Raw genomic sequence first — 11,980 nt, forward strand, 5'->3', positions numbered from 1 at the left:
TATACACTCCTTTGGACACATGCCGGGCTGACTGCCCTAGTACCGGCTTCGTGGCCCTTAGTGAGCACATCCTAAAGGTGGGTGGTACCATCCCGTTACACCCGTTCTTCGTTGTGGTCCTCAACTACTTTGACCTTGCTCCACTTCAGCTGGCACCCAATAGTTGGCTGACCTTGAGCTGCCATTTTATCGCGTTTGTGGAACTTGTGAAACGTGCTCCTACGGTGCTAGAGGTGTACTTCCTATACAATCTCATGCCCTCTCCCAAGTCCAAGGGCATCTATTACTTGCAAAAAGCCAATAACGAGGTCCCTTTGATAGAGGGCTCAGTGTCCAACACGGGGTCCTGGAAGCAGGAATTTTTCTTCGTGAAAGGCCCTCTCTCTGTTCGCGAGCACTTCCGTGCCGCTCCCAGTAAGTACCCTAAGCCACATTTTGTGTCGACCATGGTGTGGATTATACAGAGCAATTTGCGGCACCTGTAATTGTTGGGTTGAAAGCGAAAGCTGTGAATAAGCTTATCAACACTGACCCTGCTATGAAAAAGGCTACGTACCTATTCACCGTGGAAAATCTGAACCTCCACAAGCTGTCCCCAGTTTTAGATCCCAGGTTGCTGTGGACCATCCTTGGGTCAAAGAAGATGAAGGCGGCATCAGTCGAGCCTTCCCCGGATGAAGGTGGGGCTGAGGATGTGCCGTAGGAAGCCTCCCTTGAACGTGGCGGAACTCACCAGCTGTCCTCGTCTCCTAGGGGATGCCCTCCTTTCGTCTCTTTCGACCCGGACATAGCCTCCCAATCCCAAGACCAGCATGCCATTCCGGGGAATTTTGTTTACCCCGACCCTGAGGACTATGACGCTTTCCATCAGGCTCCCCTCGACCCTAGTCCATCGGGGGCTTATTTTACCAATCTTCCTGCACCCACTTCTGATCTACCAGGGCCTCACTTTTCCAACTTTCCTGTGCCTCCTCCCGCTTCGATGAGCGGGTCGTCTGTCCTTACCCAGCCAGGTGCCCTTGGCTCGGAAGGGGCGCCCTAGGTGAGTCACATGGCGACCTCTTATGGGCGACGGTACGTCCAAATCACCTCAGACCTCCTCGAATCTGACTGGAATGGTCTTGGGAGTTTCGCACTGTCGGACCTTGGGGAGACTTTAACGCGCACTACTGCTTGGGTGAGTTCATGCATCTTGTGTTGGCCGTATTATATATAGATACATATACACATTTTTTTTACTTATCATTGCTGTGGTTAACTTTCTTGTGCAGGCCTACACTGTGGCTCAACGGTTTGCCAACTCGGCTCACAATCTTTCTGCGTCGAGTACCGAGAGGGATCGCCTTACGGCCCGGGTCCAGGAGCTCGAGAGAGAGCTTGGTGAAACCAAATCTAAGCTGAAAAAGGCTCGGGCAAAACTTTCTGTCTCATCAAAAAGGAAGCAGAAGGCGGTTGCCAAAGCCATGATGCTGCAGGAAAAAGTCACAAGCTTAGAGGGCGAACTTTAGGGTGCCAAAGCTATTGCGGCTGCGCACAGGAGAGAGTCACTTCTTTAGAGGCTGAACTCGAGGTTGCTAGGGTCGAGGTAGCCGCGTTGTAGGAAAAAGTTGCTTCTTTAGAGGCATGTTTCTTTTTCTTAGAGTTGATTTGATATGATTTGATATCATGATATGACTGTTCATGAGCATATGAGTTTTCTTGTTGGGCTTCGGCTCACGGGTTCTTTGTGGTGCAGGTAAAGGCAAAAGGAAGCTGGACCATCCTTGAGTTGGAGAGCTTAGGTGATGACGTGTACATATGCAGCTGCTCGACCAATACTTGGGCGAGGTTTGAAAGAGGAACTAGGGTTAAACCCTGTTTTACCGCTTAGAACGGCCTGTTGTAAATGTTTTTTTGTAATAGACTTTGAAATTATATTTTTGGGATCCCAATGTATACAGTAAACGTTCTAGTGAAATTTTATATCTTAACCAAAAGGTTTAATCCCTAAATCGCTAATCATACTTAGTTACACGTTTATGGCCAAACGACTCGATTAGCGAGTTTAGCACTGTTTGCAACGTGCACTATAGCAGTCCCTGGAGTTGGGGCATTACAATTTTGGTATCAGAGCATGCCAAGGTTTATGTGTTCCTGAAGACAAGCTGGGCATGTACACTCATCACTGAAGATAGCTTCACTCAAGGAATGGTAACTATTTATGTAGTTATGTGCTTAGCTGCTTAAATAGGTTGTGAATGCTTTACCTGCACATTGCATTAGGGAGCATGAGATTCTGATAGAGCTTGGCTCTTGACTATTTTATTATATGTTCTGTGAATATATTTATGAACATGAACATTTGATTACCTGCTCCATGATTACATAATTATGATATTGCATGTTGGAGTTGAGGCATGGTGTGAATGTTGGAAGAGCATGGATTTTGATTGATGTATGAATGCCATGGGAATGTTTATAGCACTGCAGTGATTTGTGTATGTGGTGTGGTAAGATTGATCCCGTGGGGGAAAACTCTTGATATGCTCATCATGTTTAATGGGTCAAGTTATTGACTGCAGAGTAGGTTTATAGCCAAGGTCGTTATGAGGCCTGGTGGTGGTTATTCAAAAGCTGGGAGTTTTAGCTAGGGGTTGAGTTCTTCATCTACCCCTCAGAGTTTTCAATAGATAGTCACAGATTTGCAATCAAGATTGCAGAGGCATGAGGAAGAGATCAGGTCTTTGAGGCAACAACAGAATTTGTTGGGGGCACCTCTTCCTATGTTGTGCCCGGAGTGGCACCAGGTTTGGCTCAGCCTAGGGTTGAGAGCAGATGGGAATTTCTCTATGGAAGATTCCAGGAGTATTACCCTCCAGTCTTTGAGGGAGGCCTAGATCCATTTAGAGTTGAGCAATGGATGGGCATGATCAGTTCCATTCTTGACAGTATGGGGCTAGTAGGTCATGATAGGGTGATCTGTGCGACATATGTATTGTGGGATGATGCTCAGACGTGGTGGGAAGTGATATCCCAGACACGAGACACAGCTGTGATGGATTGGAAAGAATTTAGGCAGCTGTTTAATGAAAATTATTATTGTGATGTAGCTAAGACTGCCAAGATGAATGAGTTTCTGAATCTCGTTCAAGTAAAAGCATCAGTATCCGAGTATGTTAACAGATTTAATGGGTTGACCAAGTTTGATTTAGACATGGTACCCACAGATGTGGCTCGGATGGAAAGGTTTTTTCAAGGATTGAATCCTGGAATAGCTCAGGGCATCGGAGTTGCCCCAATGCATGAAGTCTCTACCTATGCTTAGGTGGTAGAGAAGGCTCTTGCTGTTGAGAGCATCAGAGATGAGAAAAAGAGTGCCACAGAGCATGGAGCTCAGAAAGTGGTATCTCCATTTATTGGAGCCAGCAAGAAGAAAACCTGGAAGACTGATTTAGTATGCACCCGGTGCAAGAGGCGTCATCTGGGAGAATGACGAGCAAAAGCATGTTTCTTATGTGACATGGTTGGACATTTCAAGAAGAATTGCCCAAGGATAAGAGAGCTTGAGCAAAAGAGGATAGACAGCTCGACTTCGGCTCGAGTGTTTATTCTGAGGCAGTCAAAGTCTGAGACTGAGACTAGCTCCTCGGGAGTGGCAGGTCAGTTTTCTAGTTCTAAGTTTTGTGTTATGCTGACTGGTTTTGGTGCCATGCTGTTCTTTTGTTTTCTGCATATAGAGAGGCATAAAATTGATATACTGACCACATGGTTATGTTGTGATGGTAACGCAGTATGGAATTGACTTAAGAAATAAGTTGGGTTATGGAAATGACTCATCAGTGATTTTGATAAAGTTGGTTTTGACTGGTAATGCTAGATGGTAAGGAAAGAATAGCATCTCTTGGGCTTGAGAGCTAGAGTTTTATAGCGAGGAAATGCATAGAACTCTTAGCCAGTGTGATTGATACCACTTAGATTGTGCCAGTGGGATCAGGACAGGCTGGACTAGTCTGTGAGTTCTTGAATGTGTTTCCAGGGGATTAGCCAGGGTTTCTTTTATATGAAGAGATAGAGTTGAATTAAGGGCATTGTATTGAATGACTTAGTAGATTTGTAAGAACTCTAGGCTTAGGTATTGAATAAGATGGAATTCTCAAAAGTTGATCTTTGATATGGTTAGTACCAGTTAGGGATCAGGGGAAAAGAATAAGCAAAAGGTTGTGTTTTTATTAGATAAAAGCACTAGGAAGTGTTGGGTTGTGTTTTGAGAATTTTTTTAATGCTAAGTGTTTATGGATCAGATGAACAGAGCGTTCAAGGGATTATTTGACCGGGATTTGTGATCATCTAGGACGATGGTATTGTGGTGTATTCTCTGTGGAAATTTGCTAAGGTCAAGGGACACCTTAGAAGGCGGGAGTGTCCTTGGATGGGCATGGTATTATATGTGTTTTGTGAAAAGAGTTCTGAGTTTCTTTTTACAGATCAGAATCAATTGTCAGGTTGTTATGACACCTCGGTGATGCAGAGAAATAATTGATTATGCAACATGTTGGTTAAAAGGATTTGACTAGAACTAGAGTAGAGTTTTTGGTGGGTCAATGGCCAGTTCTGTGCTTGAGATTACTATCTCAGAGAAGATCAAAAGGAAAGATTGAATGGAAGTCTTAGCTGGGTTAGCTAAGAGTGCTGCAGTGTCAGATATGAATTTACTGTGATATAAGAATCGGATTTGGGATCCGATGGACACTGGGATTAAATGGGAGATCCTGGATGAATCTCATGTTACTTTCTTCTTCTCTTCATTCAGGCATCATGTCAGTATACCAGAGTATGAAAGCTTTATGGTGATGGCCTGAGATGGAGAGGGGCATAATGGAATGCATGATAAGGTTCTCAATCTGTTAGCAGATCCAGACAAGGTATCAGGAATCAGTAAGGTCATTGCAGCCTTTGAGTGTTTCATAATGGAAATAAAAAGCATCGCGATGGGTTTCGCGGTGGGGCTACCCAAGAAAGTGGGTCAGCATGGTTTGATTTGGGCCATTGTGGACCAGTGTTGTGAGTGAGTGTATTTTTGTTTGTAAGAATAAGTGGTACAGCAGACCAGTATTTAGATCTCTATGTGAAAGAGATAGTGTGCCTTCTTGAGAATTCAAGGTCTATCTTATCAGATGAAGACTCTATTGTTACTTCCAGGGTATGGAGGGGTGAAGGGAAGGCGATGGTTATATAGATGGAATTCAGTACAGTTCATTGTACTCAGGCTGATCATAATCAGAGAGAGAATTGTCCAGAGTTGAAAAGGTACCTTATGAGATAAGGTATGGTAGAACATGTTGTCACCCTTTCATTGGAATGAGATGGGTGAGATGTTATGTCTGGATCATGAGATGGTTTAGGGGACCATTGAGATTATTAGAGGTTGGAGCTTGGATGCTCACTTCTCATAATAAATGGAAAAGTGTTACTGAATTGAAAGGCAGGAACATGGAGTTCTAGGTAGGAAGTTATGTCTTCCTAAGTGAATCACCATGAAAAGGGGTGACGAGTAAAGGCAAGTTGAGCCTAGATTAGTATGACAATTTGAGTCCTGAATAGGACTGGTCAGATTACCTTTTGTTGGGCCATAGTTTTGGCTCTGATGGTTGTACATTGTGTTATGTATTTCCATGTAGTGGACATGGGTTAAAGAATTCATGAGTTTAGTTATGAGAATCTGGGAACTAAAGTTAAGTTATCCTATAAGGAATAGCCAGTTCAGGTTGTAACAGAAGAATAAGGTTCCGAGGAGCAAAGTATACCTTGATTTAAGGTATGTTGCAGAAACGGTGAGGTCGAGAGAACGACCTGGGAAACTAGAATTAGTTGTCCGGAATTCGTATTCCGGGCGGTTCACATAAATTTCGAGGACGAAATTTCTGTAAGGAGGGGATAGTTGTAGTGCCCCAACTTTCCTAATAAGGTTTAGGACCTTGATTAGGAGGCCGGGAGGGCCATAAATGAATTATTATGCTATTTAATGATAATATGCATGTTTAGGTGTATTAAATATGCATGTGAACCCATTTGTGATTAATTGGGTGATTTTCATATTTTGGCCATTTCAGGCATTTTTGGCATATATGTGAACTGGGCGTGGTGCTTTATTATTATTTGGTTATGCCAGGGTTACCCAGCACAAGACAATCCTAGGAGGTAAGCTAGTGGAAGTCACAACGGGATTTAAGCTTGACTTGGAGTAAGTCAAGGGGTATTTAGAGCATTACCGGGTTATTGGGTAATGGGAATTAATATTTGGTGATAAATTGGGAGTTAGTAAGATCAGGGGGAAATTCTGGAAGTTTTGACTATAATATCCCCGGGGGTGTTTTCGGGACCCCGAGCATTAGGTTTTATTGGAAGCTACTTAAGCTTGAAGTAACCTTTTAAGAAATAAAAAGAACGTTTTGTACGTTCTCTCCCTAAAAGTTCCCTTTTCGTCTCCCGATCGCGTTTTCGAAGGTAACTTGAGTTCTAGGACTCGGATTCAAGCGTGGATCGAGGCATAGAAATCCTAAGGAAAATTAGAAGCTTATTAGCCGAAGGATTTAGTTGGAAACAACTTAATCAGAGGTAATTCAAGTTTTAAGTTCTAAGTTTTTAAGCTTGAATTAGACTTTGTGTTTCGATGAGTTTTTGGGTGATTTGAGACTTGGGTTTTGTTGGTTTTGGATGATGGGGATGTTTGGGAACTTTCATTTTTGAGTTTGGAGATGTTTGGATATGCTTTTGGGAGGTTTTAAAAGGTTGGAAACGAGGAAAAATGGCTGGTTCGAGGTAGGGTTGCGACCCTGTTCTTGGGTGCCGCGGCCTAGGCTTGAAGAAACAGGTGGAGGTTCTGTTTTGCCTAAGGGCTGCGGCACTTGCCGGGAGGGCCGCGGCGCTTGTTGTCATTTTTGGGAAAATTAATGTTTTGAGCATGGGAACTTAACTCTAAGGGCCTGGGATCGATCCCACTACCTAGTTGAGTGGGATTTGTTGTCCCGGAGGCTTGGGTTAGGCTTGGAAGTATTTATTTACTCATTTTGATATGGTTTTATATTATGGTTGTGACTAGGTTATCACTAGGGGCTTGGAATTGGGATCGTGCTTGTGGCTCATTTGTTGGTAACCTGTGCTTGGACTGAAGGTAAGAAAACTGCACCCCATATGTGACATGCATGGTTATGTGTTGATGCATGTTGGATGTTTAAATGTAAACATTGATAGCATAATGAATGCTTGGCAATTGTGCCCATTTGCATATGATTATTATTGAGGCATGCTGGATGGTTAAGTGTGATACATGTGATGCACGAGAAACATGTGATTAGGGCATGCCACGAATGATGAATATGAGATTGGTCAGAGCTTGAGCCTCTGTGTTTGTGCTTGATCTCTATTATGCTCACAACTGTTAGGTAAGCATGCTGAATGTTCTACTCTTGGATAAATGACATATTGATAGCATTACTTACTTGTGCATGGCTCTGAATAACTAGTCAGAACTGGCAAAGGTGTCAGTATCAACTGTGAAGCTGTGACTCACTAGTCAGGTTCGGCAGTGGTACTGGGCACTGGTCACATTGTGCCGACTCACTAGTCAGGACGGCCTTAGCGTGTTCCACGCAAGCCAACAAAGATTAGATCTTATCGACTTTCTGCATTGGATGACTCAAAGAGCATTATTACTGGACCGACCTCAAGTTCGATGAATAGTAAAAGCGCTTGTCTAGCCAAGGGCTAGCCATTTAGAGCCAGGGCCAGCGAGCCCCGTGACTGTTAGGTCACATGGCTATGGGCACCGACCCCACAGTGACGTGCTTGTCAGTCACTCATCTGATAAGAGCCATTGTAGTAAAGCCCAGGTAACGGTGTCGTTACACGGCTATGGGCACTGAGGCCTTAGTGACTTATTTGTCAGTCACTCAGTATGGTTTACCAGAACCTCAAGTGATATTCACTCATCTGATCAGAGCTATGAGTTCTGTATGATCATTTTGATCATCATACGCATGGCTATGGGCACCGGCCCCGTAGTGACGTGCTTGTCTGTCACTCAGCATGGTTTACCAGAACCTCAAGTGTTGAGACACTAATCTGATTAGGATTCACTTGATAGTCCTCCAATCAAAAGGGCAGGAATTCTTATCCTGGATACCCCCACATTGTTTGAACTCATTTGCATGCTTGAATAAAGCTATGTTTGCTAGGCATGCCAGATATGATTTGATATCATGATATGACTGTTCATTAGCATATGAGTTTTCTTGCTGGGCTTCGGCTCACGGGTGCTTTGTGGTGCAGGTAAAGGAAAAAGGAAGCTGGACCATCCTTAAGTTGGAGAGCTTAGGTGATGACGTGTACATATGCAGCTGCTCGACCAATACTTGGGCGAGGTTTGAAAGAGGAACTAGGGTTAAACCCTGTTTTGCCGCTTAGAACGGCCTGTTGTAAATGTTTTTTTGTAATAGACTCTGAAATTATATTTTTGGAATCCCAATGTATACAGTAAACGTTCTAGTGAAACGTTATATCTTAACCAAAATGTTTAATCCCTAAACCGCTAATCATACTTAGTTACACGTTTATGGCCAAACGACTCGATTAGCGAGTTTAGCACTGTTTGCAACGTGCACTGTAGCGGTCACTGGAGTTGGGGCGTTACAGCAATGCAACCAGACATATATCATATGTCAAATATCCAAAAGTAGTGCATTCAACATGCTTACTTAACAGTCACTAGCATAATTATGATCATGCGCAAATGCAGAGACTCAAGCTCTGAACAATCTCTTAATCAATATTCATGTCATGCCCTAATCACATGTTTCTCATGCATCACATGCATCACATACTGGGTGGACTTTTCTTACCTCTGGTTCGAGTGTGAAATAACAAATGAACGACCCTTGAGAACGATCGATCCTTTAATCCCTTAGAGGTCACATAATCTTAATCAAATATGGGATTTCATCAATAAAATCAATCAATAAAAGGTTCCCGGACCAAGACCTAGCCTCCAGGACATCAAATCCCACTAAACCGGGTAGTAGGAACGATCCCGAGGCCTAAAGTTTGGATTCCCACAATGAAAACACATTTCTGGCAAAAAATGGGACTAAGGGCCGCGACCCTACTCCACTATGCTGCAGCCCGCCTCCCATACTGAGGCGCCTGCACTCCAGCCATCGGTACGCGTCACAGCCCTACATCCCCATGCCGCGGCCCAATTGCCCTTCAGCACCATCCTGCCTCTTCAACAAGTTTGGGCCACGTCGCTCTAGAATAGAGCCGCGGCCCCACCTAACACCCAGAAAAAATCCCTGTTTTTCCACTTCGAACTCCATCCAAAAACCTACTAAAACACTTCCAATTCCACAAAGCAAAGTTCCCAACTATTACCACAGCTTGTCCATCATATAACCAGCAAAATCTAAGCTTTAAACCATTCAAAACCTCATCAAATTCCCATTCCTATGACCAAAACTCCAACCTCAAAACTAACACCAAAAACAGAGCAAAGAACTAGAAAATTGAACCAAAACCTTACCGTAAACTTGAATTGAATCCTCTTCAATGGCTGAACACAGGCTTAAACCCTTAAGCCTCAATTCCCAAGCTTGAACCCTCAATTTGAGAATCAAAATTTCAAAGGGAAGGAGAAGGAGATGATCATGGAGGGAGAGAAAGGAAACACTATGTTTTCTTAAGCTTCTACAGCCTTTTAACTCAGCATATATCCCTTGGTCAAATGACCAAAATACCCTCAAACCTATCTTTTTTCCTTAACATCCCCCAAGGGTAAAACCGTCCTTTCCCGACTATCTCATTATTCATAATTAACACTCTCCAATTCCCGTTATTCCCAATATTCTCAAATGCTAATAAATCATATCCCATTACCCTTTTATTCCCGGTAATGAACTAATCCTCAAATTACCCCGAGACTCACCCCGAGCCCCAAAATTAACCACGTTATGACCAGATCGATAACTTGCATTCAAAGATCGTCTCATGCCGAATGGCTCGAACAAATCCACATATAATGTGGTATAATTCCTATTCCACCAACATGCATGAAAATACACAATTACGCCCTCGACGGGCCAAATTACCAAAATTCCCTTATAATTAAAAATGGACCCATATGCATGCATTTATGATCATATTATAATATAATTCACATAAACATGAATATAATCATTTAATGGCATAATAAATCAATTATGGCCCTCTCGGCCTTCTAATCAAGGTTCTAAACCTTATTAGGAAATTCAGAGCATTACATCGGGTATTTTAATTGTGATGAAGAATAGAACCTAGGCTAAATGATTTGCATACTTAATGAATTTGTTGCCTAGATTAACTTGTTTCCATTGAATGTAATGCTTTTCCTGGGTTAAATAGATTGCATGCTTAATGGGTTTATTGCTTGGTAAAAAGGATTAATTAAGAGCGTTTAGCTTTTATTAATTATATTTGGGAAACTGGGACAATTGACGGCTTATGTGTTATCTACGAGGTTAATAATTTAATTGGGAATAAGGAATATTATTCGTCATTGTTGATAGATTGATTTTCGAAGGTGGAGAATAATTCTGAATTATTTCTTTAAAATAATATTATCCATTATTCTTCGTTTATTACTTTATTTTGTGCTATTAAATCTTGAAACAAAATCCCCTATTTAATTCTTGTTTTTATATTGAATGATAAATTGAATAATAGTCCTTGTGGGCTCGACCCTTACTACCACTTTACTAATAATTTTGTGAGTATTAAGGAATAAATATATTTAAATTTGATACAGCATACGACACCCATCAAATTTTTGGCGCCATTCCCGGGGACTTATTGTAAGTCGTTTTTATTATTCAATTTAATTAACTACATACTCAATAGTTTAAATTTTTTATTGTAGGTGTATATGTCTGGCGACGATACTCAAGAAAGACTACAAGCCATAAAGCAATATCTTGAATCATCATCGTCCCGCTCTTCAAGGACTATCACTGACAATCCACTCTTTCAACCTTCAAAGAGAGTTAATCCAGTACAAATACCATTACCATCTGATGATGATTTTGACTCTGAAACATCAGTTAAGTCTCAGATGGTGCACGAAAGGACGTTGAAAGAGTTGGCAGCGCCGAATCTAGACCATCATCCTTTGTGCATCCAATATCCAGCATTGGACGTTAACTTTAAACTCAAGTTTGGCCTCATACATTTACTACCATCTTTCCATGGGCTACCAGGAGAGGACCCGAATAAGCATCTGACAGAATTTCACATAGTCTGCTCTAGTATGAATCCAGCTTTAGTAATGGAAGAGCAGAATAAATTAAGAGCATTTCCATTTTATTTGAAGGATGATGCCATGGAATGGCTCAATTACCTTCCTAATAGAACTGTTAATACCAGGAATGAAATGAAGACATTGTTCTTGGAGTGTTACTTCCCAACATCTAAAGTTGGTAGTATAAGGAAGGAAATCTGTGGCATTTGCCAATAGACTGGGGAGTCGATATATGAATATTGGGAGAGATTTAAAAGGCTATGTGCTAGCTTCCCACATCACCAAATAAGTGAACAACTCATGATCAAATACTTTTATGAAAGACTATTTCCATTGGACAGGAGCATGATTGATGCAGCAAGTGGGGGCACATTGGTGGACAAGACTCCTACTGCAGCTAGAAGTTTAATTTCTAATATGGTAGCTAATTCTCAATAGTTTGGAGTTCATCCAGAAGTTTCACTTTAGGGATTAAAGGAGACAAACTCTAAAGTAGAGCAGCAACTTCCGTAGTTAACTAGTATGGTTCCACAAATGGCTTTAGGTTAGCAAGTGAGACCTTGTGGCGTATGCCAATTGGTGGGGCATCCTGCTGATGCAATGTAAATGCAATGGGGGTTTTCCTAGGGCAACCTAAGCAAATGTTTGACCCTTATGCTATAACTTATAATGAAGGAT

This window comes from Humulus lupulus, chromosome 3, assembly GCF_963169125.1.
Source record: "Humulus lupulus chromosome 3, drHumLupu1.1, whole genome shotgun sequence".
Taxonomy (NCBI): domain Eukaryota; kingdom Viridiplantae; phylum Streptophyta; class Magnoliopsida; order Rosales; family Cannabaceae; genus Humulus; species Humulus lupulus.